Consider the following 25,079-nt stretch of genomic DNA (forward strand, 5'->3'; position numbering starts at 1 on the left):
CTTTTCCCCATGATAGCAAATGATAAAGACCTAATAGCTAATTCCTCTTTGTATATATGGGCCTGTCAAATGACTTTTGAAGATATGTGAATTAATTTCAAACCTAGTTTCTTAACTTAACTTCTAGTTTCTTAACTGTAAAAATTAAATTAGTTCTAGTAATAGAAGTATTATATTTTAAGAGGTTTATTAAAGATTATTAGAAATCAAGGAAAAAAGAAAATAAAAAATAAGAAAACCACGTACCTAGGGCTGATAAGCCCATTCAAAGCTTACTTACTACATCTTGCAAAAGCAGTAAGGAGAAGAGCACATGGGAGGCAGAGAGCCAGTAAATACTCATTGTGATCTCGCCCAGGTGGAGACTCAGGTGAGATTGTAGGGAATTCAGGGAAATATCAAGGACTTCTGGGGATTGAAGTCTAGGGATCAAATCTCCATTTTACATTTCCCCCATGAGGCTCCACTGGGTCTTATAAACATACCAACTTTGAAATTACAATAATGTGAGGATAAGAGGAAAAGAGGACAAGACCAATAATTGCTAGATGCATTGATAAAAAGCCAGTTAGGGGGCAGTCCCCTTTGGCATGAAAGTATACATGCAAATAAATGTTCAATCAATGGCACCCAAAGTTCATTCTTGATCTTCTCTTGCAGCTTGTGGTCTGTGGAGGCATCTTCATGGTGTCCTCTCCAAAGAATTCAGTTTCTGTATTAGGAGAGGTATCATGTTTCTTAACCTAAAATTACTCTCTCAAGGAATTTAAACTTTGCAATTTAAAATAATAATAATTTTTATATATCTCCCCCACCCCCTGACAAAAGTGATTGAAAAACACAGGGATCACTTAGGGATGCATGACTGAGTTATGAGGTATATGAATCAATTAGTAAGAGAAATCAAAAACATCAAAAAAATCCAAATAAAAAAATAATTTCTGGATGAAATATAGACTATCAAAGCCTTATGTGTAAAAATTCTAAGTAAAGGAAAAATAAATCTGGCAGGTCCTTGAATCAGGGACCAATTAAAATGATATAAGCATTTACCCAGGCAGTAGCCAGGACTACAGAAAGGTTGCAACATTATGAAAGACAGAAAAAGGAACTAGATCATAGGAGCCAGGTAGGAGCCAAATTTGAGATACCTGTTTGTAATTATTTTCATGAAGAATGTGGATACAAGGAAGGTCTACATCTTAACGTATGTCAAGTGTCGCAACCTTGAGTCTCACACTAGGTTCAAGTCCTTTTGTCATGGCTCAAAATTTCCATCAACCCCTTTGGGATTGGTTGGTCTCTGACCTTGTACTCGATTGGCACTCTGCAATGGCTCTTTTTGTATTCTCTTGTCCTGGAATAAGACAGAATCATTAAGCAAAGTCCCATAATTTTTATCAATAAATGGCATCATTTTTTATAGTCTCAAGCTTTGGGGGCATGCATTGACATTATAGCAAATATATTTTAAATTTATATTACTGCAAATCAAAAACGGTAAAGAAAATCTTAATACTGGTGACGTGCTTCAAATATAAAAAGGAGAGAAAAAATAAAAACCTGAAATAGTATATTGCACATGCAAGTAAAATATAATAATAAAAGAGTTTTTAAATTAAAAAATATAGCTTATAATTATTGACACACTGTGTCAGCTATGAAAATGTAGAATACAAGGTTTCTCACCAAAATTGAGATCCATTTCCTCTTCATACCTGGCCACGATCCACTGTGAGTACAAGCAAATGAATTTCACAAAGGTAACAGTTTTATTTTTTTTATAAAGAACAGTAGTGCAGCATACAAAATCCCCAAAGTTATACTAGCCCATTTAATGACAAAAACAAACACACTGTCATATTTCACATAACTTGCTGTATGGAATTATTAAAAGCCTATGAACTGATGGCATAGCAAATCTTTCAACCTTAGCAAACACATTTTTAAACAAAGTAAAACTTATTGGGGTCTAGAATATCATCAAGAAATCTAGAATGTTCTGGTGAAAGGAAAGTGAGCTGAAGAGTTATAAATGAGAGATGCTCCTCTTTTGGGAGCCATCTAGGGGGTACCATGCCCTGGGATTAACTTCCCAGCTCCTTTGGTATGAGACTGTGATGTCCCATCCATTCACATTTCTATAAATGTGGGAGGTGGGGATTATAATTGTATTTCACTTCAGCTACTAAAATGGACCTTACCTCATGTTAAAAACAGGCAAAATGGCCAGAGTTGTTGGGGGGGGGGGGATCTAAAAATCATGTCTAAAAACTCCTTAAAATAAATTTGAACTTATTTAGCTAAAACTTATTAAATTTTCCAAAGGTTGTTATACAATTGCAACCAGTTTTTATGAAGTCTATCCATCCTTTAGGTGACAATTTACAAATTCAAAATAGAAAAGGGCTGTTTTTATATAGGCTTATTCAATAATATTTGCTCAGTATAGTTATAGGGGAAAAGCAACAGAATATAACAGTAGTTAAAACCCAGTACATTAAAATGATTCAGTGTAACAGAATAGTATTGAATACATTGATATATGAACTTAAAACCAACAAAATTAAATCTTAAACAAAACAATCAGCAAAATGCAATAAAATACAGAGGTTTTTATAAAACATTGGAAATGTTTTATAATGCCTTATATGCCTTAAAATATAACCTCCAGTCTCTTTAAAGTTCATTTTTTAAAATCCATTTAGATGCCTATTGTCAGAAGGCAGAAGATTGGTAAGGGACAAGTGACTTGCCCAGGGTCACACAGCCAGGAAGTGTCTGAGGCCAGATTAGGACCCAGGACCTCCTGTCTCTAGGCCTGGCTCTCAATCCACTGAGCCACTGAGCTGCCCCTCCCCCCATAGTGAGGATGGATTTTAGGAATCTCAAATTGGGCCAAAGAGTTGCAGGGAGATGAAATTCTCTTCTGAATCTCAGGTGATATAAATAAAAGAATCTGTGCAGTCATGAAAAAACATCCTTTTAGATAGGAAATGCACTGCTCTCTCATAGAATACGCCATACTTGTAACTTCCTATTTGGAAAAGCCTCTTCCTTCTCCTCATTGTCCCCCCCTCGGGTCCCCTACCACTTGGAGGCTAATTGTAGCCTAAGGAAAATTCACCCTCCATTTTACTAGCTGGTTTTTTATTCCGAAGACACAAGGGGAAGCTACTAGCAGCCTGGGTCCTGGGGCTGGCGTGGGGCGATCTGGCTCAGAGGCTGGAGATCATCTGGGGCTGGGTCGGGGCTGGTGAGCAGGCAGGGCCAAGCAGGTTGGGAGCAGATGACTGGAGGCAGGAACAGATAGCAGGAGGCGGGAGCAGGCAGCAGGAGCGAGTTGAATCAAGAAGCTTTGCTGAAAAGCCTTGGAGAAATGTGGCTTAAAAAAATTATCTAGGCAGTTGTTTGCTCTACAGCTGATCAAAATAAGCTTTTAAAAGCTGAACTTATGGATAGTCACAGTAGAGAAAAGGTTTAGGAAAGTTAAGAAGATTGAGGGTATTTCATCACAACCGACATGGTCAGCCAAAACTGTAAAAATTAAATTAGTTCGAGTAATAGAAGTATTATATTTTAAGAGGTTTATTAAAGATTATTAGAAATCAAAGAATAAAGAAAATACAAAATAAGAAAACCATGTGCCTAGGGCTGATTAGCCCATTCAAAGCTTACTTACTACATCTTGCAAAAGCAGGAAGGAGAAGAGTGCATGGGAGGCAGAGAGCCAGTTAAATACTCATTGTGATCTCACCCAGGTGGAGACTCAGGTGAGATTATAGGGAATTCTGGGAAATACCAAGGACTTCTGAGGACTGAAGTCTAGGGATCAAATCTCCATTTTACATAACTCCAGAAAAAGCATAACAATATTTGTATTGCCTACCTCTATGGACAGGGTGTGCCTTTGTGATCATGTGTGGATGATAATAATAGCACTATCATTTTTTAATAGATGTGGATCCATGTTTTAGCTGGAATCTGCAGTAGCCTTGTCTAGGAGACCCATATGCAAACTGGAAGTGTCCTCACAATTTATTTTGCTTAGAGAAAGCCTTAATAAAAAAATAAAAAATAATAATACCCAAATTTTAAGCACAGGTCAATTTCCTAAGAATAATAAGGTTGAAATGGTATAAATGACATTTTGCATACTGTTTGAAAAGTATATTTGTTTATAGTTAAGAAGAGAGGAGGTTTTTATAAAATAGTTTTAATGATATTACTAGGCTATATGGCAATGATTGTAATGTTCAAACATTCCTACCAACAGCTTTCTCATTTGAAGGACCACTTCATACTCACACTTTGTAGGCTGAATAGTAGGGCCAAATTGCAGAGCAAAAAGGGAAAAAGGAAAATGGTGATGCTTATCAGTTAGTGTTACCACAGACTTAGTGGGCAAGCTAATCTCTAGTCATCAAGTGGAATGTTGTTTGGAACTGAATATCATCCTACGCTGTAATAGTGATATTATAAATGAAGAGGACTCTAACAAGGCTTGATTGTATATAAAGTCACAAGCTCAGCAGGCTAGTTGTTACACATTCTCTATTAGATTCAAAAGTTACAATGTTCTACCCAAACAGGGAGGTGGGGGAAAGAAGCAGGTCAGAATATACCCCTTTGTCCTTAGTTCTAAAAACAATGTCAATTTATTAACCATAGTCTATTCTATCTGAAAGTAACTCAACCTCTCCCCCTTTTTAAATTATATTATCTCAAAATAGAATGCTAAGTAATTATACAAATATGAAACTATGTAGAAGTATACCAAGAAGCGACATCAGATAGTGGGATGAGGAAGATCTAAGTTCAAGTCACTCTTCAAGTTGTGTGACAGTGGGAACCTTTTGAATGCACCCAGACAACTTTCTAATGCTAGGAGTTACAGGTGAGTTTCTGTTATTGATCAGTAAAAGCAATTTTCTCCCTACATTAATTGGGATCTCCCTACATTAATGAAATCATAGAATCAAACTAACTCTCTTCCCCTCACCCTAATGTATAGAGCAACATATCACTGTGTGAGAGTCATATTATGGCTTCCATCTAGTGACAATATGAAGAGTTTGAAATATTCTAACTCCCTATCAACTGATTCCTCCTCAGTTTCTAAGCAAAGTCTAGGTATAAGATGAGGTGGCACATGATAGAGTGCTGGGCCTGGAATCAAAAAGACCCAAGTTCAAATGAATCCTCAGAAACTTAATAGTTATGTGACCCTAGACAAGTCACTTAGCCTCTGACTGTCTCAATTTCCGCAACTGTAAAGTGGCAAAAGGTTCTCATAAAGATCAAATGAGATGATTTTTGTAATGTACTTATTAAAGTGCCTGGCTCACAGTAGGTACTTAATAAATTCTTGCTTCCTTCCTTTTCCCTAAATGTCCCATGAATCTATTAATATATTTACATCTCCTCAATATGTAAAGGAATCTTTTCACTCTCAGCTAATACCAAATTTCTTGAAAGCATTGTCTATAATTAGAGCCTCAAATTTTTCACTACTCCTCAGTTCTATTTGTATTACTCTACTGAAACTCTTCTTATTAAGGTCACCAATGACTATTTTTAATTTCCAGATTCAATAGCTGTTCTCCATCAATTACCAGCATTAGGAGAATGTTAATAAAATAACAATAACATTCATATAGCACCTACTGTGTTTCAGGCACTATGTTAAATGGTCTACAAATGTTATCTCATTTATTCTCACAATAATCACAGGAGATAGGTACTATTATTAACCCCATTTTACAGTCAATGAAACTAAAGCAAACAGCTGTTAAGTGACTTGACTAAGGTTATACAGCTAGTAAGTTTCCTAGGCTGGATTTATATTCAGGTCTTCCTGATTCCATGACCAGTGCTTTATCTACTGCATCGCCCACCTGTTCAAGTAGTCCCTCATAGCCCAGGAAAACTACAGGTTGCTTTAAATCACCTTAGGTTTTATTTGACATAGCCTCTTTTCCTAGTTTCTTTTATAGTATCTCTGGCAGAACTATAATTCTTTTGCAGAGATTTGATTCATGTCACTCCCTTAATCAAAAAAAAAATGTTCAGTGAGTATTGTTAACTGAATAAAATTCAAAATGTCATAAATTAGAGCTAGGAAGGACCTCAGAAGTCATCAAATCCAAACATCTGATTTGCAAGATGAAAAAATTCAGGTCAAAGAGATTACCTAAGGGTTATTATATGAGTAATAAATGGCAGTGTTAGGACTTGAACCTAGGTGCATTTCAGAGTGTTGTAGGCCAAAAGTGGCCTATAGGCATTATGTTTGACAACTTTAATCTAAAAAGTGTGACAAGGAAATCACTTTTAAAAGACTGATATATATTAATTTAAGGTCGCCAAGGAATTCAGCTATGTAATTCCTAAATGAAAACTCAAGTCAGCCGTCAACCTTTTATAGAGTTTAATTACAGACAGGAGGAAGAAAGGAATTAGAGATAGAGAGAGAGAGGGAGAGAGAAAGGGGAGAGAAGGGAATAGGGCTTAAATACCCCTTCTGTTTAGGCTGGGCCAAAAGGCCCAAGCCCTTAGATAGCTGGGGCAAAGAAAAGAGATCAGTCCCTATTACTCACGTGACCAAAATGGAGAAACAGTCTCAGAGGCCCCCACCTTCAGCTTCCTTCAGAGCAAGCTTCTCAGAGCACCTCTCCAACCACTCAGAGCCAAAACTCTCCAACCACCCCATAGTCCTCAGACCCCTCTCTCTTTAAGGAAACCATCCAAGTTCCCTCCCCTCAGTTCTCACATCTACCAATCACTGTCCATCATTTTCCCTGTGCCAATGGTGGCTCTAGCTTAATCCAGGACCGCCCAGAGGTCTGGGTTTTGCACATGTCTGTTGGAGGTCATATTCTCAAATAATTAAATTTTGATCTATGCTGTAGCCCTTCCTAAATCCTGTTAGGACTGAGTGGGATGGAAATTGTATTTTCCAAGACCTGATTCTGTCATTCCAAGTATCTCTATTGTATCAATTCTAAAATCAATCATGACTCAAAGAAATTCCTGTTCTGTGCTTAAGCATAGGTCAAAGCCCTTTCCATTGTTCAGCAAAAGGTTTCTGTCCTAAAGTAATCTTAAGAAGGGAGGAGAAGGAACCTCCCATGCCAATGGGGTTCACATTCCAATACACTATCAGTAAGAAATTTGCCAAGTATGAAATTTCCCAATGGTGAAATTTCCAACATTTATAAGTCTAAGAAATTTTAAGGTTTACAAAAGTCTATGGCTCTCTCTCTGAATACTTGGCACTTAGTAAACTCACTTAAATGTTAGCTATCATTGTTACTATTTTCTAACAAGTTCCAGGGTATATTCATTAAGCAAATACCTATGTTCTCTTTTCTAAGAGCAATATTTAAAGAAGACAAAAACAAAGAACTCTAGAAATTCCTAATGGTGTAGATTATAATTTGTCCTCTTCTACACCAAAAAAAAAAAAAAAGGCAGACTGAGTGATTACAACCTAAATAATTTGAAGTCTTTATTCCCTTCTCCTCAAATTGGTTTTTCCTCACTGGTAGGCATGGGAGCTTAGGTTTTTCTGGATTAATTTTATTTTTTCTTTTCAAAAAGAAAATAAAAATTTCCATCTTTGCATGCATTCATAATCTGTTCCTACCATAATTATCCCCCATTGAATAACAAATAATAAACTAAATCCTCACCATAATCATATAAAATAAATAACCATATTGTCCATGTCTCAAACTGTTATGTATCTTTCTGAAGTCTTAAGTTCATCATCTCAGAAAGAGACAATAGGTGAACTTTATCTATATTCTTCAGGTCCAGTGGTTTACCATTTCCTTAATCAGAGGTCTAAAGCCTTTAAGAGTTGCTTTATTTGATAATATTCTTGTCATTGTATAAATTGTCCTTTTAGTTCTCACTTTATTCTGAGTCTTTTCATAGAGGTCTTCCCAATTTCCTTCTAGACTGTCCATTTTGTCATTTCTTATGGCAAAATAATATTCCATTTTGCATTCATATACCATAATTTGTTTAGCTATTTTTTGTGTACTCTTTTAGTTTTCAATTTTTGGGCAACCGAAAAAAATTGCTATAAATATTTTGCATATACATTTTTTCCTCTTCATTTCTGGTGTATATGTGTAGTAGTAGTATCAATGGGTCAAAGAATATACTTTTAGTGAATTTCCATTCATACTGTCAGATTGTTTTCCAGAATGGCTAGACAAATTGATAACTCTATAAACAGTACACTAGTGTTCCTGTTTTCCTACAGTTGCTCTAAAAGATGATATTTTGACCTTTTCTCATCTTTGCTAGTCTGATGAGTTTAGGTGGAGATGAAAGGTTGCTTTAATTTACATCTATCTTATTATTAGTAATTGAGAACATTTTTCATGTCTATTGATGATTGTGGATTTCTTTTTTTAAAGCTATGTGTTCATATTTGCCCATTTATCTGTTAGAGAATAGCTCTTAATTTTATAAATTTGATTCAGTTCCTTGCCTATCTTGTTTGTGAGATCTTTATCAGAAAACGCCATATTTCTTGATTGATTTTCAACATTTATCAAATTATAGATGCAAACTGGCTTTGTGGAAAAATCTTGGGACTTTGGATTAAAGTATTTGCATTTCAATTCTATCTGCTACTTAGTAGCTATGTGACTTTGTTCACTCTGTTAAGCTATCTTGGAGTAAGTTTTCCTCATTTAAAAATGAGGGAGATAGATTAAATGACCTCTAAAGTATCTTCCAGGAACAAATCTCTGATTCTATGGCCTCCCATACTGTAGACCTTACCTTCTATATGATATATTGCTGCTGACATTGGTATTGAGATATAGGCCAATATAAGTCTTTGGAGTGATTGTGGGATTTACTAGAATGTTGTAATATGGAGAAAGGGATTGCTCCTCTAGTAACCTTACGTGTACTTATCTTCTGATGAGAGTCTAAATAAAAGTTGAGATTGTTATTTCTATTCTTTGTTAGACCTTTGCTTATAGCATCAGATCTAAACAGAGGTTAGATCTAATGCTATGACTGAGGGCTATATAAAATGTTAGAGGAAGATAGGAGTCGCTGGCAAGTGAGGAGAATTATATACATAATTTATAACTATTGTGTATTTTTTATGTGGTGTGTGCATTTTTTGGTGGGGTTAAATAAAGACTTAACTTATGTCTAGTGTACATTGTTACTTTGAGTGTTTGTCAGAGAACTAAGAACTATTTTAGACTTAACTAGATCTAGATATGTGCTAATTTGAGCTCTTCTGAGGTTGTGTAATTGCAACTCTGGTTCAGTAGGAAGCAAATTATGTCATTCTGGCTAAATTGTTGTGATTTGGGGGCAATTTTACCATGATCTCCTTCCTATGTTGTTTGCTTTCTAGATATCTTCATCTCCATCCCACCAGAAACTTGGATCCTGCCTCTAAGTCCCTAAGGCATGATATATGAGTTTTTGTCTTATCCTACACCAACTCTTAACTGCTTACTGTATCCTCTTAATGATTTCTACTTTCTATTCCTTTCCTCACTTTGTGTAACTTTTCCCTATTAGAATAAATATTCCTTGAGACCAGGAATTATATTTCTTGTTTGCATTTGTACCCCTACTACATAAAAACAATGTTTGGTGCATATTAATGCTTAATAATACTTTATTCTAGCTATTCCTAAGACCATGTAAGCCCAAACCTTGGGACATATGTGTCACCCAAGTCTGAGTTTGCATTTTCCAACTCTAAACCTAAAAATTAAGAGAAAATTTCTAATCTCATCATATCTTAAGAGTTATAAAGAAAAAGTTACTGTAATTTGTATTAAACCTGAGTTATCTATACTCATCATTTTTTCCTTATGAAGAAGGTAACTGTTTTGAATCTAATTAATCAAGTGTAATTTAAAGCAAATGTTTTAGAAAAAAAGAGCCACTTGAGTTATCTCTTTCCCTCCTGCACACTTCATATATCTGAGCAACTCTAAAAATCTTTAGTATAATGTGAATGAAAAAGATTAAAATAGTAAAAATATCCCTATCTTGGACTGTTTGGAAAATCTTGGTTTACAATTCTGTAAGAGTTCTTTGTCAGTTTTACCTTTACTCTTTATAGAGATCAAAACTTCTAGTTCCAGGAAAATATTTTAAGGGAAAAAGAGAAAATACATGAAGAAAATAAACTTCCTTTTCTTTGTCTCTTAAACTCCTTACTCATAAAAAATTCAAATCTATATTTTTGAGAAGGAATTGATTTCTTCTTTTTATTAGTTTTCTGAGATTGTCATAACATAATGTGTCTCGTACTATTTTAATTACACATCTCTACATTAAAATTGTTACTTTATTCTGTCTTCCCATGGTTTCATCCTTCTAAGGATATATACTTAAGTTCACAAGAGCAATTGCCTGAGAAGCCTTTTCCTGAGGGGAAGCTATTTTTGAATTTTTTTTTTTCCTATAGCCTTATGATTGGGTTGGAAAGTGGGTGGGGAAAGAATTCAGGAAAGTTGGACAGCTTCAAACAGCATAAATCAGGAAGTAAGTGGGAATAACAGAGGAAATGGCTGCTCATTGTGTTAACCCCCCAACTAGTAATCTTCACATGTAATTAATGGATATAATGACAGGAAAGTAATGAGCCATCTGTAGATAAACCAGGCTTCAAGGTAGACCAGTCAATTACAATCAAGGTTTCAAGGTAGGTTGATCAATTATAGTCAACCTACTGTAGAGAACTTCATTAGAGAATAGCATCATTCTGTTTCTACTAGCCAAACTGTGAGTTCTCCACTTGGATAATATTATCCTCACCTCCATCCCAAAGGAAACTTGGATACTACCCTTGGAAAATATTCTGGGCTTTTGTAGTAGACCTTTCACATTATCTCCTAGAACTAAATCTCCAATTTATACCCTGACTCCCAGCTCCAAACCACGCTGCTGCACTTATAGTCTACCCACTCCTACCTCCTAAAAATTTAGAAATAGATCTAGAACCAAGAGTTAGGTTCAAATCTTGACTTTGCTGCTTTACTCAAAAGAAAGAAAACAAACATTTATGCATCACCTAATAAGGATTAGGCATTGGCTAAACACTTTACAAATTTTATATCACTTGATCCTAACAACACACTGGGGAATTAGGTGCTATTATTATTTCCATTTAAGGACAGAGAGGCAAGCAGAGTTTAAGTGACTTTCTTGGGATCACACAGCTAAAGTGTCTGAGAAGACTAGATCTGAACTCAGATCTTCCTGACATCAAATCTCATACTCAATCCACTGTACCACTTAGCTGTAAGTCACTTTACCAAAAGGACTGGATTCCCAGAAAATCTCCAAAGTTCCTTCTTGTTGCAGAACCATTAAACTTCTACTAACAAATTATATCAATATTTATTATGAATAGTTTCTTTAGCAGTGTACTGTCTATTTCAAGGTCAGCTTATGTCCAAAGCCTTCACAAAGCCTTACTGACTACCTTGGTCGATCCCATCTATCCCAGCTTTTTCCTCATTTGTGATTTCCTGTGGATAGACAGCTAACTTTTAAGTCAAGAATATCTGGATTCAGTTCTTGCCTTCAATATAAACTTGTTGTATGACCATGAACGAGTTACTTAACCTCTCCTTTGGGCAACTCACATGTAGGCAGCTCTCTGGAATTACAAAAGCTGCCAAGGAAGTACCAAACCAAATGGCTGAAGAAAGCTTTTTGTTGTTTCAAATCTAGGAGTGTTCTCTACCAGTGAAATGACAGATTCAGTCCCTATTTTCTTGTATGTGTATATATATATATATATATATATATATATATGTATGTATGTATGTACATATATGTGTGTGTGTGTGTCTGTGTCTGTGTGACATCTCCTGAGCATTGAATTAATACGTTTTCTATCTTTGATGCAGATAGAAGTAGTATCTGAAAGTAATTTTTATTGTTTTCTTAAAATTCATAAGCTTGTTGTTTTCTATTTAAAAAACAAGGCCAGTATCATTTTTTAACTGGTAGTAATGGGAATTCAAGTCCACTTACATAAAGCTTTGAGTATTCCCTGCAAATTGTGTTTTGATGTATAATCTCTATTCTAATTTTTTTCTTGTGCGAACTTTAAACTCTAGATATTTTTATGAATCTAAGCAGACAGGTTCTTAAAGGGAAAAGGACTGACAAATACCATTTTCAGAGAAAACATTAAAAATCCTTTAGGCCATTTCACTTGCAGAATCTTGTTTCTGAAAGATGAAGACTTAACATGAACAGGGTACTGATGTTACAAAGCAATATGTGGCAGATGAAGAGGATCTTGTTAAGCATTTGTGTTGACACTGTAGAGAGTTTTAGAATTCCCTTGAAATGTGGGGGTTGGGATGGAAAGCCATATAGCATTTTTGTTTAACTGAAAAGGCTGGAGCAGAATAGAAACCAATGTAGTGACAGTACAAGTGAGATATTCTCAGAAACCTTAGAATATTTATAAATGGCCTGACTTGGCAGCTAAATGAACAATGCAGGTATCAACATTAGAAGAACTTTGCAGATACAATTCTGGTATAATGCCAACAACTCAGGAGCTAGACTATCGGTTAAACTTCGAAATGTCAGATTTCTCAATGTAAGTGTGCCACGGCTGTATCTGCTATTCAGATCCTGCTTGTCTCTGCTTTCAGCCATTGAAAGCACAGCAGAGTGCCATCTGAATGTTGGCACAGGGAAGACGTTCGATTTGTAATTCACAGCAATAGCTCTAAGCCGAGACAGCTACAAAGTAAATCTGAACAAGGGCTTACTGTGACTTTGCGACCTGAGACTTAATGTTCTCATACCATTAGTCAGCTTCAGCACTGCATCAAACTTGTGGTATTGACTAACTACCAGTAATTGCTGATTTATGGGCAAAGTTTTCCCAGTCTTGTTTACCTCATGTCTCTAATATACCTTCATCTTCTTCTGGAAACATTTCACGTTCTCAATGAGTTCTGCTGTTTACAAATCTATATAGAGGGCATCTGGTTCTTCTACTGGATGCCTATGAGTTGACCTTGTAATATTTTACTCATGGCTTGAAGCATTCGTTTTTAAATGCAGCAAGATTTTAACTATTAAATGATTCAAGAACTACATTTATAAGTGTTCAGGAGAGGGCAGGAAAGAGAGAAGAATATTTTATAAATAAAATTTATTATCCTCTTGCTTTCAATTCGCATTGCAGCTTTCTAAAGCCATTTCATTTAACTACTAAAACTGCAAACTTGTTATGGTTAAGTGGCAATTTATAAGCCATTTGTGCCCTTCTGAGCAGTCTTAATGTCAATCCGTGGCCCTTTTTAAAAGCTACAGAAGGCAATGAAGTATAACAATAGAGTTCTGGATCTGGAATCTGGAAGATCTAGGTTCAAATCACACTTCTGATATTTATTAGGTGGACTATGGATATTACCCAAATGCGCTTGGACTTAGTTTCCTCATCCATAAAATGAGGTTAATGATAACCATAGTACCTGCCTCACAGGTTGCTATAAGGTTAAAATGAAGTAATGTACATAAAGAACTTTGGACATTTCAGTCGCTTTTATTAGAACTAAAAATGCCTGTTAGCTACCTATTACCATCATATCCCATTCTTTTCTCCTAATTTTTTACCAAATATAGAAGTACTAGGGAAGCACTAGTGGTTGCCACAAGAGTCTAGCCTCTTGAAAAAAGTTGGAATTAACAAAACATGGAAACACAGTTGGACAATACAATCTTGGTAACTTGCATACTATTTTCTGTGTGACTTGGGTAGGTTTTCTGTCTTTTAGTTTTATTGCACATAAAATGAGGGGAAATAGCATCCATTCTCTCCCTAACTTGTGAAATATTGGGATGATTAATCAGAGGAGATATGCAAAAGTACTTGGAGCTCCTCACAGCAAAAGCTCTATAAAAACACAAGATATTATTAAGATACTGATATTTTCAGGCTAAGTTAAGTATGATTGAATTTTGCACCATTAAATGTGCATGTTCAGTGATTTTGTTATTGGTGGGTTGATTCTTGGTATGTTAATGAAGACCTATGTATAGTTTTCTTGATTAACTCATGGCTCAGGACTTGTTACTTCAAGCACCAAACACGATTTAGCTTTTTGAGGTGTTGCATCCAATATATCAATTATTCATCTTAGGAATTAATGTACAATTAGCATGGATCCCTGTTCATATGGAAATAGATGGTTATGTTAATTAGGGTACAGAGGCTCGAAAAAGCCTTGCATAATAAAAGGATTGATATTAATATCTTTGAATGGAAGATGTATATCATGTTATTATGAAAGAAATAATTCATTCATATATACCTTTTATTTCCAAAGGTTCTTTTATTTAGTACAACTCCTTTCTCCATTAGAAGTAACTTAACATGCCAACAAAGATTTTTACATAGAAAACCTGACATTTGATACCTAGTTTACTAGTTTAACATACTTTCTAATGAGTAAAACTATAATCTATCTTTTCCCATGACTGAATAATGAGTTCACTTTAAAGTTGTAGGCAGAGTCAAGGAATATTTTTCTCCTATTATTTTTATTCACTTTTGTGTACATCATGCTACAACATACTCTTTTTAAATTTAATTTTAGGGAAAGAAAAGCTCTTTTGAAAAGGGGTCTTGGTTTTATCTTAAAATATGCATTATTATTTATATGTTTAGATTTGTAAATTCAATTCTCAAGAACTGTTCTCTTTTACAATATAAATTTTGTAGTCTTTTTTTTACTTTTTACATCAACAAAATTTCCCCCTGCATACTCCTCTCTCTCCCCGATCTGATCCATCTCATATAAAAAATAAAAATTTTAAATAAAAAAGATAAACATCAACAAAACCCCTAAAACAGGTGCAATTTCCTTTAATCAAAAATTTCCTGCCCCTGCAAAAAAGGAATTGCAATGCATCTCGGAATATCTGTTCAATTGCCTCCTAGTATGATTTATTCAAATTGCTGACCTAGCATTGGGTCCAATAAACACACTTGTTGCATTCCAGTAGACCCCTTCTGTATACAGCCAATATAAGCCAGGTGGAAAAGCATTCAAGATAATAACCAAATATGACTCTCAAAAGAAATAGTGTTGTCTTTTCATATCTTCTTTTTCCAAAGCAATTTTCATCCTTCAAAATTTTGCAGCATTCTCTCTTAATTATTTTGTGGTTTTTCTTTCCATATGCATTGCTGAAGTTATGTTGAGATTATTTTCTTGGCTTTGCTTATTTACCACTCTATATCAAATTGTCCAAATCTTTACATGCCTCCCTGAATTTATCATATATATATATATAATTTATTATAGCACAGTAACATTCCATAACATTCTTAGGCGATAAGCTGGTTAGGAATTCTCTAACTGATGAGCATTTACTTCCCTTCTCCTTTGCAATCACAAAAAGTGCTACTATAAAGTGTTTTGGTATATATGGAGACTTTTTTCTTATCAAAGGCCTCCTTAAGGTTTAAATCTAGTAGTGAAATCATTGCATCAAAAAAAGGTTTATTGTCTTTATCTGTAAAAAGGAATTGGACCTAAAAATGAGAATGGTGCCTTAACAGAGAACTAGCTACCACAGTTCTTCCTGAGATTGGGAATTAACTTAAAACTATTTTTTAAATGGTTTTAAATAAAGTGCTAGTATAAGGATAATGATTTTTCAGATTTCTATAGAACTTTATGATTTCAGGGCAGCATCAACATGGTAGACCAGCAACAAGAAATACTTTTCTCTATACTATAACTCCTCCAAACAAATCTAGAAAACAAATGACCTAACCCCTGATTAGGAAATCCAAGAAAATAATCCCTTTGGTCATTTTTCTAGCCTAGGTGAGCATGAAGAAGCAGAAAGAGAAGTCTTTAGACACTGAGGGGTTAAATCTAGCCAGGAAGATCACTGCAAAGCATTCTAACAGGAAGAGATTAGACAGTAGAACAAGAAGGACACAAAATACAGCATAGAGGGACCTACACCTTGTGGGGTACAAGAATAGGTGCCAGGTTTTAGCTCTTCTCCTTACTACCTACTTCTGGGTCACAGATCCAGGGATGACTAAGGAAAGGACTTGCACCTGGGGCTTGCATTTCAGGTTGAAGAGAGGCCATGGACCTGAGGCTGAATACCAAACAAGGAAGATGTTTAGAAGCAAGTAATAGCTGTGTAGATCTGACCACAGAAGCATAACAGGGTCCCATTTCCAACCTCCTGCCCAGTCCAAAACATTTGGGAGAATAACCAAATGTGTCTCTCAAATCAAAAAGGAGCCTGCAGTTCTGATACCTGTAGAATTTTCCACCTGACTTATATTGGCGGTGTACAGAAATGATCTATTAGAAAGTGTTTTATTATTTTTTCCATAGAAATTATTTTTTTATTTTTGTTCCCTGAGCTCTTTGAGTGACTTCTTTTGTTGACATCTTCTCCAAATCCTAACCCCCTAAAAATCAACAACCTTCACCCCAAACATATATGAAAAATAACATCGTGGAAAAATACACAAACATACATACATACAAATATAATAATAATATTCCTATATTATTATTATAATTATTACTAGAAAGTGTGTTTATTGGGCCCAATGTTAGGTCAGCAACTTGAATAGATAATAGCTGGAAGTGACTAAACAGACATTTTGGGGAGCACTGAAAGCTGGTAGGTCTATGAGGTGTCACTGAGAGCTAAGGAAAAATAATTAGAAATAAAATTACCAATTTGGTACAAGAGGTATAAAACCTTGGTCAAGCAACAAACTCAATGAATATCAGAATAGACCAAATGGAAGCTAGCAACTCCAAGTGATTACCAAAAAAAAAAAAAAATTAACAAAGACAAAAAAAACTAGAAAAGTAAAAAAAGAAAAAAACCCATACAGAATCTCATAGTAAAAACAATTGTCCCAGAAAATAAATCAAAGAGAGATCTTTTGAGAATCATTTATCTTACCAAAAATGATGACCAAAAATGATCAAAAAAAGAATAAAAGAAAAATATCCATATCTTTTAGAACCATAAGCAAAGAGGAAATAGCATCCACCTACCACCTCCTGAAAGAAACTTCAAAATGAAAATTCCCAGGAACATTATAATAAACATCAAAAACATTTAGGTATAAGAAAAAAAATGTTGCAAACAGCCAAAAGAAAAAATCAAGTCCTGAGGAACCACAGTTAGACTAACACATGATTTTAGCAGCTACCACTGCAAAAGAGCAAAGAACTTGGAATGTGATATTCCATAAGGTAACAGATATAGTATTACAACCAAGAATAAATTCCCCAGTAAAACTGAGTATAAATTAATCCTGTGAAGTAAAAAATAAAATGAGCCTTTAATGAGATAGAATACTCCTAAGCATTCCTAATGATAAAATCATATTTATGTAGAAACTTTGAGGCACAAACACAAGAGTTAAGAGAAATATTTTTAAAAGACAAAATCGAATAAACAATCAGAAGGAAATAAACAAGTATAAACTTTTTACATTCTACTATAAAGATGATTAAATGTGTCCTCTCAGAAACCTATTGTCAGTAGGTAACTCAGAGGCAATCTAAAAATACAGAAAGCCTAGGAGTAATTCTGTAATGATTTGGTCTTTAAAAAGAATGGGAAAAAAGGAAGAGGTGGGGTACAGGGGTGGGGGTGGAGGTGGGGATGAGAAGGGAAGAGAAAAGAAGATGGAGAAATCTATATATACAAACTAGAAGAAAGGGGTGAGGGAATGATTACACTCTTCCCTGAACTGGTTAAAATAAAGATTATGCATACACACACACACACACACACACACACACACACACACACACACACATGTACAGAAATGCATTTCATTTAACAGGAAAATGGGAAGCAGAGGGGAAAAAAGAGAAAGAATTCCAAGGATATAAAAAAATATTTATAGCAGCTCATTTTGTGGAGGTACAAATAAGAAACTGAGAAGATGTTGATCAGTTGGGGAATTGCTGAACAATTTATGGAGTATAAATGTGATGGAATACTATTGTGTTATAAGAAATGTTGAGGGAAAAGGAAATGGGGGGGATGGTTTTATGAGAGACAAAAAGGGAGAGGTATTTAAAGAGACTGATATGGCTGTACACAGAATTTATTGACAAGCTTAGATTTTAAAAGGACACATAAAAAGATAGAGTATCTATCTCATTGAAGATGAATGCAAACTAGTGGTACTGTATTGTTGCTTAAAGCCCTCAATGTCCTGAAGAATGAAATGAAAAATAAGGACAATGAAAAAGGCTTTTTTGTTGTTATACTTGAGGCAAGATCATAACTCACTGGGGTTAAGGGTCACTGATTAATGAAAATAGGATGAGGATAAGAGAAGATAGAGATAGGGTGGTACCAAAATCCTATTTTCTTTCTGTTTTACCTACCAAGGAGACAAGGTGGCATTGAGATATAGCACCAAGTCTGGACTTAAGAAAATTTGATTCAAATCTTAATTCAGACACTTGTAAATTGTTTTACAGTAGACAAGTCACTTAATCTTATAGTGCCTCAGTTTCCTCATCTGTAAAGTCAGTGGCCTCTAAATTCCCTTCCAGTTCTATATCTATGCTCTTATAAATTTTAGACTAAAATAAGTAAAATAAAAATGGTTCAAATTCCTTGTAAATTGTTTTCATGCAACCCTTGCCTCAAAAGGTATCCCGGGGTAAAAGAAATGCCTTACCTCTCCATAGCCCTAGAATTATGATTTGACTGGTATAGGACAATGGTTCTTAAAGTGTGGTCCTCAAATCTCCTGGGGAATCCAAGATATATTTTCAGAGAGGCCAAAATTATTTTCACAATAATACTAAGATGTTATTCGCCTATTAAAATACTCCCTCATTTTCCAACTACATATCTGTATGATGCTAAATTTTCTTTATGTGATTCAACAAATACAATATAGAAACAGATTGAATGCAGATACAAATATGAGAATCCCACTAAATTCTATTAATCCAAAATGAGATTTTCAAAACTATATAAAAGAATGCCACTTTTCTCATTAATTTTTTGTTTTACAAAATAGTTTTTCATTAAGTATTATTTATGTTAACATTTAATTGATTTATTATTATTTTAAAGTGAATTTATAAATAACTTAATTTCTAATAAGGGAAATATTGACAAATATAATCACTTTAAAGGATAAAGAGGTCTAAATACCAAAAAGTTTGACAGCCACTATTATAGGGAGCTTTCAGTGAACAAACTCCGTCTACCAAAATATATCAGTAACTTGTGTATAGATTCTAGTCTTAGAGTTGTCTAGGGACAATGAGAAGTTCACTGACTTGCCCAGTGTCACACTGTGATTATATATGGATTCAGCTCAGCTCTTGATTCTGAGACATCACTCTGGTATTCAATTCAGCACATTGCCTTTCACAATGGGAGCATCTAACAGATCTAACTGAACTTGTCATATATAATTAAGGGAAAATAAAATATTGTTTAAAAATAATTAACTTGAGGGAATTGTGGATTGAGTGGATTGAGATTGTTCTTCTGTCTTGGAACCTATAAACGGTATTGATTCTAAGACAGAAAATAAGGGGTTAAAAATAAAAATAAATATTCTTTCTTCTCTCTCCTGTTCATATTGTCTCCTCTGGTATCCCATTTGCTCACAGAGTTTTAACCCCTCATTTCTACAAAAGTAATTACAAACTACATTTCCAGGACTTCCTTTCTCTCTTTCTGTCTCTCTCATTCTATCTGCCCATCTGTCTGTTTGTCTGTCTCTTTTTCTTCTTCTACTTCCCTCCATAACTACAACTCCAAGTACTTATAGGATAGAACTATGAGTTGTTTGTGTTCAGTTGTTTCAACCATGTCTGACCTTTGTGAATCTATTTGGGGTTTTCTTGGCAAAGATACTAAAATGGTTTTGCCATTTCCCCCTCTAGTCCATTTTATAGATGAGGAAACTGAGACAAACAGGGTTAAGTGATTTCCTTAGGGTCACACAGCTAGTAAGTATCTGAAGCCAGATTTAAATTCATGAAGACGAGTCTTCCTGATTCAAGGTCCAGCACTCTATCCACTGGGTCACCTATCTGCCCATTGCCAACTCGAGCTTTATAAGTCCTAAATCAATCTAATTCTATTTTCCCAAAACCTTCTTCCTTTTTCTGACTTCACCATTTCTATATATTGCTCTACAATTTGCTCTGTATCTTATATTTGTAATCTTGGGATAACCTTTGATCTTTCTTCTTTCTTATGTCTTATATTTATTCAATTGTCAAACCTCATCCATCCCTCTGACTGTTTATTGCTACAACCCTTGAACAGGACCTCATTGCTTGAAATAGTTTATTGGCTTCCCAAAAGGTCTAGTTGCTTCTATGTTTTCTCCTCTTCAATTCATACTTTATATGACTACCAGGATAATTTTCTGAGGCATAAATCTGATTACATCTTTCCTCTACTAAAATATCTATAGTTACTCCCTGTTGTATACCAAAGTATCTAGTGAACTTTAAAACACTATACAAAGTTAATAATCCATTATTATTACTGAGTAAAGTTCAACATGGCTTAGTGGATAGAAGGTCAGCTTTGGAATCAGGAAGAAATATGTCCAGATCCTACCCCTGGCATATACTATCTGGGTGACTGTGGACAAGTTACTAAATCTTAAAATGTCTGTGAGTTAGTGATTTACTTTGGCTGAAAGAGAAAACTAACAATTCTCTAGGTCCTCAGTGTTGCTAGAGGAGGGTTTGCTCAGGGAGAGTTTGGAAATGGAAATCACAAGTCTGGACCAAAAATAAAGTCCAAATTCCTATGTTGGTTTTCTGTGCCCTCTATAATCTTTCTACAATGTCCTGCCATTCTTTCTATCTATGCGTCATATTTCTTGTACTGAATACTTCAGCTAGCCTAAACTACTCTGTGTGCTTGCTTGCCCTTCATCCAATATATACTGTGATTTCGAGCCTCTGTCCTTGCTCAAATGTTCCCCTGTTGTTCTCTTTGTGTGTTCTTATGTGTCTGCTAAATGAGGCAGTATGCTACAAGGGAAAGAAACATTGGGTTTGAAGTCAAACTGGGTTCATATCTCAAATGTCTCTGATGCTTACTGCCTTCATGACCTTGAGTAAGTCATAGCCTTTATAGACATTAGTGTTCTCATCTATAGCTCAACTCATAATAAATAATTTATAATAATATGATAATAATAAATAATAAATTACTTCATAGCTTTAGAGCTAGGCACTCTATCCATCTTTTAAAAGTCAAGTCAAATATCACCTTCTTAAAACTTTCTCTAATATGCCCATTTGAAAGAACCACCTTCAAAATAAAGGTAATATTTTGTTTTATATCTCTCTAAAACACCAAGCATAAAATATTGTACATCATAGTTCTTCAAGTAGACATCTTTCTCTACTAAAAAGATGTTAAGCTACATGAGGAAAGGCAGTGTGTTATCTAAACTATGTAATTGCCTAGCTCCTAGCACAATTCCATACATATAGTAGTAATTTAATAAATGCTTATTTAATGAACAAATGAATAAATGAACTATATGCAGGGATACTAAAAGAGTTTGTGGTTTTAACCACTGTATCTCTGTCAGTGATTTTTGAGGAACTGTGAGAAATAGGAGCAGGGTGACTAAACTGAAGATCATCCAGTCTAGGGTGGGTAAGGCCACTGTTGCCAACTGGCCACTGGGAATTCTAGTCAGGTCTTTTACTAGAAATTAAGTGGGAACAAAAGAGGATCAGTGCAAAAGTGCTGAGGAAGAGCCAGATTTAAAGGTATTTAACAGTTCTATTCACTGTCTTTTGTTGGGAAATCAGTCTCTAATAATATGGGAAGTGTGCTACCTGTGAGAAGTTTTGATAAAGGAACAGAATAGATCTGTTCACTAATTAGCCAATGGAATTCAACAAGGTAGAGATGGGTTTCTGGGGAGCTTTTAAAAAGCTAAGAGACTTTTTGCTCAGGATTTCACGTGAGCTATCTGTCTTTTAAGTTGATTCTGCCTCTACGGCTCATTAATGAGTGTTAGCAGATACTGAAAGACATAAAGCAAAGTTATCCTAATTTTAAAAAGAAGAAAAAAGGTACATGCTTTAAAACTTTAAGCTTGTCAAAGTTAATGTTGTTTTATTTTAATTGCTTTAATTAACTTGATTTTAACTCCTAGTAAAATTCTAGGTCAAATTATTGAAGAGATGGGTTCTGAGCACCATGAAAATAAAGAGGTGATCAAAATGAACCAGAATGGGTTCATTAAGAAAAAAAATTATCACATTCTAATTATATTTACTTTGATAGCAGTACTAAACTCCTTTATCAGTGGAATACCTTAGAGCAGAGGTATTTTTAACCTGGGGTCCATGAATTTTTTTCATATATTTTCATATGTTTATTCCATTACAGTTCCTATATATTTTATTTTATGCATTTTAAATATTATTCTAAGAAGTGATCCAGAAACAGCTAGATATCCAAATGGGTAGAGAGTCAGGTCTAGAGATAGAAGGTCCTGGATTCAAACATGGTCTTAGATACTTCCTAGCTATATAACTTTAGGCAAGTAACTTAATCCCAATTGCCTCCTCTTATCACTCTTTTCCTTTGGAACCAGTACTTAGTATTGATTTTAAGACAGTAGGTGAGGTGTTGTTGTTGTTGTTGTTGTTGTTGTTGTTTTAAGTGATCCATAAATTTCACCAGATCACCAAAGAAGACCAGGACCAAAAAAAAAAAAGTCAAAGACAAATCTAAGTTGGATTTCAACTGACATTTGAATTTGACAAGGTCTCTCACATGATCCACAAATTCAATTTAATAAATATTTATTAAGTGCCTACCATATGCATGGTACTCTACTAGGTGCTCTAGACACAAAGTCAAAAATGAAACAATCCCTTCCCTCAAGAAATTTAAATTCTATTGTAATGTGTCCTTGTGGGAAAAAGAAGAGTCCATAATTTTAATGAATTATTGTATAGCTTAGTGGACTTGAGACAGACTGACTGACTGAATAGACCCCAAAATGTTGTTTAATGGAGAGTAGACTCTAAGCCACTGATGACAAACCTTTTAGAGACTGAGTGCCCAAACAGCAGCTCTCACACTGCATGTGAGCTCTCCCCCCCTTACCCCAGACAGGGACAGGAGGAAGTGCCCCCATTGGGCTGCTAGGCAGAGGGGTGGATCTTGTGAGAAATGTCCTCACTAGCATGGAAACAGGGAAGGGAGCAAGCAGCCACCCGGAGCCAGCATGTTCCAGCACACTTGCCATTGGTTTGTTAACATGGCCTAGGCGAATGCCAAAAGAGTTCCTGGGCATTTTTTAGCAACCATTTGAATGTAAGCATAGGTGGCATCATTATTAAAATTTGTGGATATAGGGGCAGCTAGGAGGCTCAGTGGATTGAGAGTCAGGCCCAGAAATGGGAGATCCTGGGTTAAAATTTGGCCTCAGACACTTCCTATCTCTGTGATCCTGGGCAAGTCACTTAACCCCCTTGAAACCAATACATGATAGATTGAAGAAAATGCATTGAAATTTAATAGGACTAAATATGAAGTCTCTCACCTCAAAAAATTCAACTGAATAGAGAGGATGAGGAGGAAGTGGTTTATGGGAAGAAAAAGACCTAAAGGTTCTTATTAGACCACAAGCCCAATACGAATTAACAATATGATGAGTTAAATCTTTAAAAGCGAATTGTATTTTAGTCTGTACTATTAGTATTATAGTGTCCAGAGTTGGCTAATAGTAAGCCTGAATTGTTTCTTGATTTAACTAAATCTAGAGTATTGTGCCAAGTTCTAGGAACCCAATTCTTGAGGGGTATTGATGGTCTAGAGCAGTATTGGTGAATGTTCTCATGTTTGTGTGCCCAAACTTCAACTTTGAGCTGCCTATGAGCCCCACTGCATTACCCCAGAGAGCGGAGGGAGGAAGTACTCACTTTGGATGACCAGACAGAGGCATGGGGCATGCAAAAATTGTCCTCAGGTGCTGAGAAGAGGGGGAATGGATCAGCTCCCCTATGCTGGCTAGGCACTGATACTTTGTCAGCACTGGTCTAGAGTATATCCAGAGGAGGCTAACAAAGATGGTGAAGGAATTGGAGAACAGTTCATATGAGGATCAGCTGAAGAAACTGGGAATGCTTATCCTAGAGAAGAGAAGAATTGTGGGAGTAGGAAAAGGCATATGATAGCTTATAAAAGGAGATTAACATACATCACAGGTCCCTAGAAAGTAGTAGTAGGAGCAATGGATGAAAGTTTTGGAAAGATAGTTTTCAATCTAATGTATGCTTTCTTAAAACAATGGAAGTCATTTAGAACAGTAGTTCTAAATAGTGGTTTCAAATAGAAGCACAGGCCACTCAACTGCACATAAGAATCATTGAAGCACACATATTTACTTAGAAAACCATATATTAATATTATTTTTGTTCTATTGCATCTTAAATTTGATTTGTCAAATATTTCCCAATTATATTTTAATCTGATTCAGGCATGGTGGGGCAGCTAGACAGTGAAGGATCAGATGAACCTCTGAAATTTCTAACTTGGTCCATTTTCTTATGACTTTTACTGGCTCCATAAACAGAGCATTCTGCCTCTAAAATTAATGAAGAGAGACATTTCTTTTGTCATTTCTTCAGTGAAGAAAATGAGACCCAGACCCATCTGGAGTTTCTCACTGCCCCTTCTGTATTCATTTCTTGAAGGGTTTTCCTCTACATACAAGTTTTGTACAGCTATGATCCATAGGTTTGTAGAAAACCAGACTGATTGCATTATAATGATTCCATTTAATGCCAGGGCTAAATATAAACATTATAATATACAAATAAAAATTTGAATACATACAGAACAGAGCTCTAAGATGTAAGAGATGAGACCTTGAAAGTTAGACCTTGAAATGATACAAACTTGTTTGGCAAAACAAATTCTCCTAGATTATATACCTAATTCTATAATACTATATAGACCTGGCCATAGAATATCACCTAACATACTCCAGATGTTTT

The 25,079-nt window shown here is 35.1% G+C and overlaps 2 long non-coding RNA genes across 2 annotated transcripts in view; one reads left to right on the forward strand and one right to left on the reverse strand.

The window, feature by feature from the left end:
- Positions 1-25,079, forward strand: part of LOC103099105 (uncharacterized) — a 50,437-nt gene that overhangs the window by 2,309 nt on the left and 23,049 nt on the right. The window lies entirely within an intron of this gene.
- On the reverse strand, positions 177-1,734 carry LOC107651460 (uncharacterized). Its single transcript, XR_008916627.1, has 3 exons — positions 1,690-1,734; positions 1,152-1,357; positions 177-712 (listed from the first exon to the last, which is right to left on the reverse strand). It is a non-coding gene; the product is annotated as an uncharacterized LOC107651460 (long non-coding RNA).

This window comes from Monodelphis domestica, chromosome 2, assembly GCF_027887165.1.
Source record: "Monodelphis domestica isolate mMonDom1 chromosome 2, mMonDom1.pri, whole genome shotgun sequence".
Lineage (NCBI taxonomy): Eukaryota > Metazoa > Chordata > Mammalia > Didelphimorphia > Didelphidae > Monodelphis > Monodelphis domestica.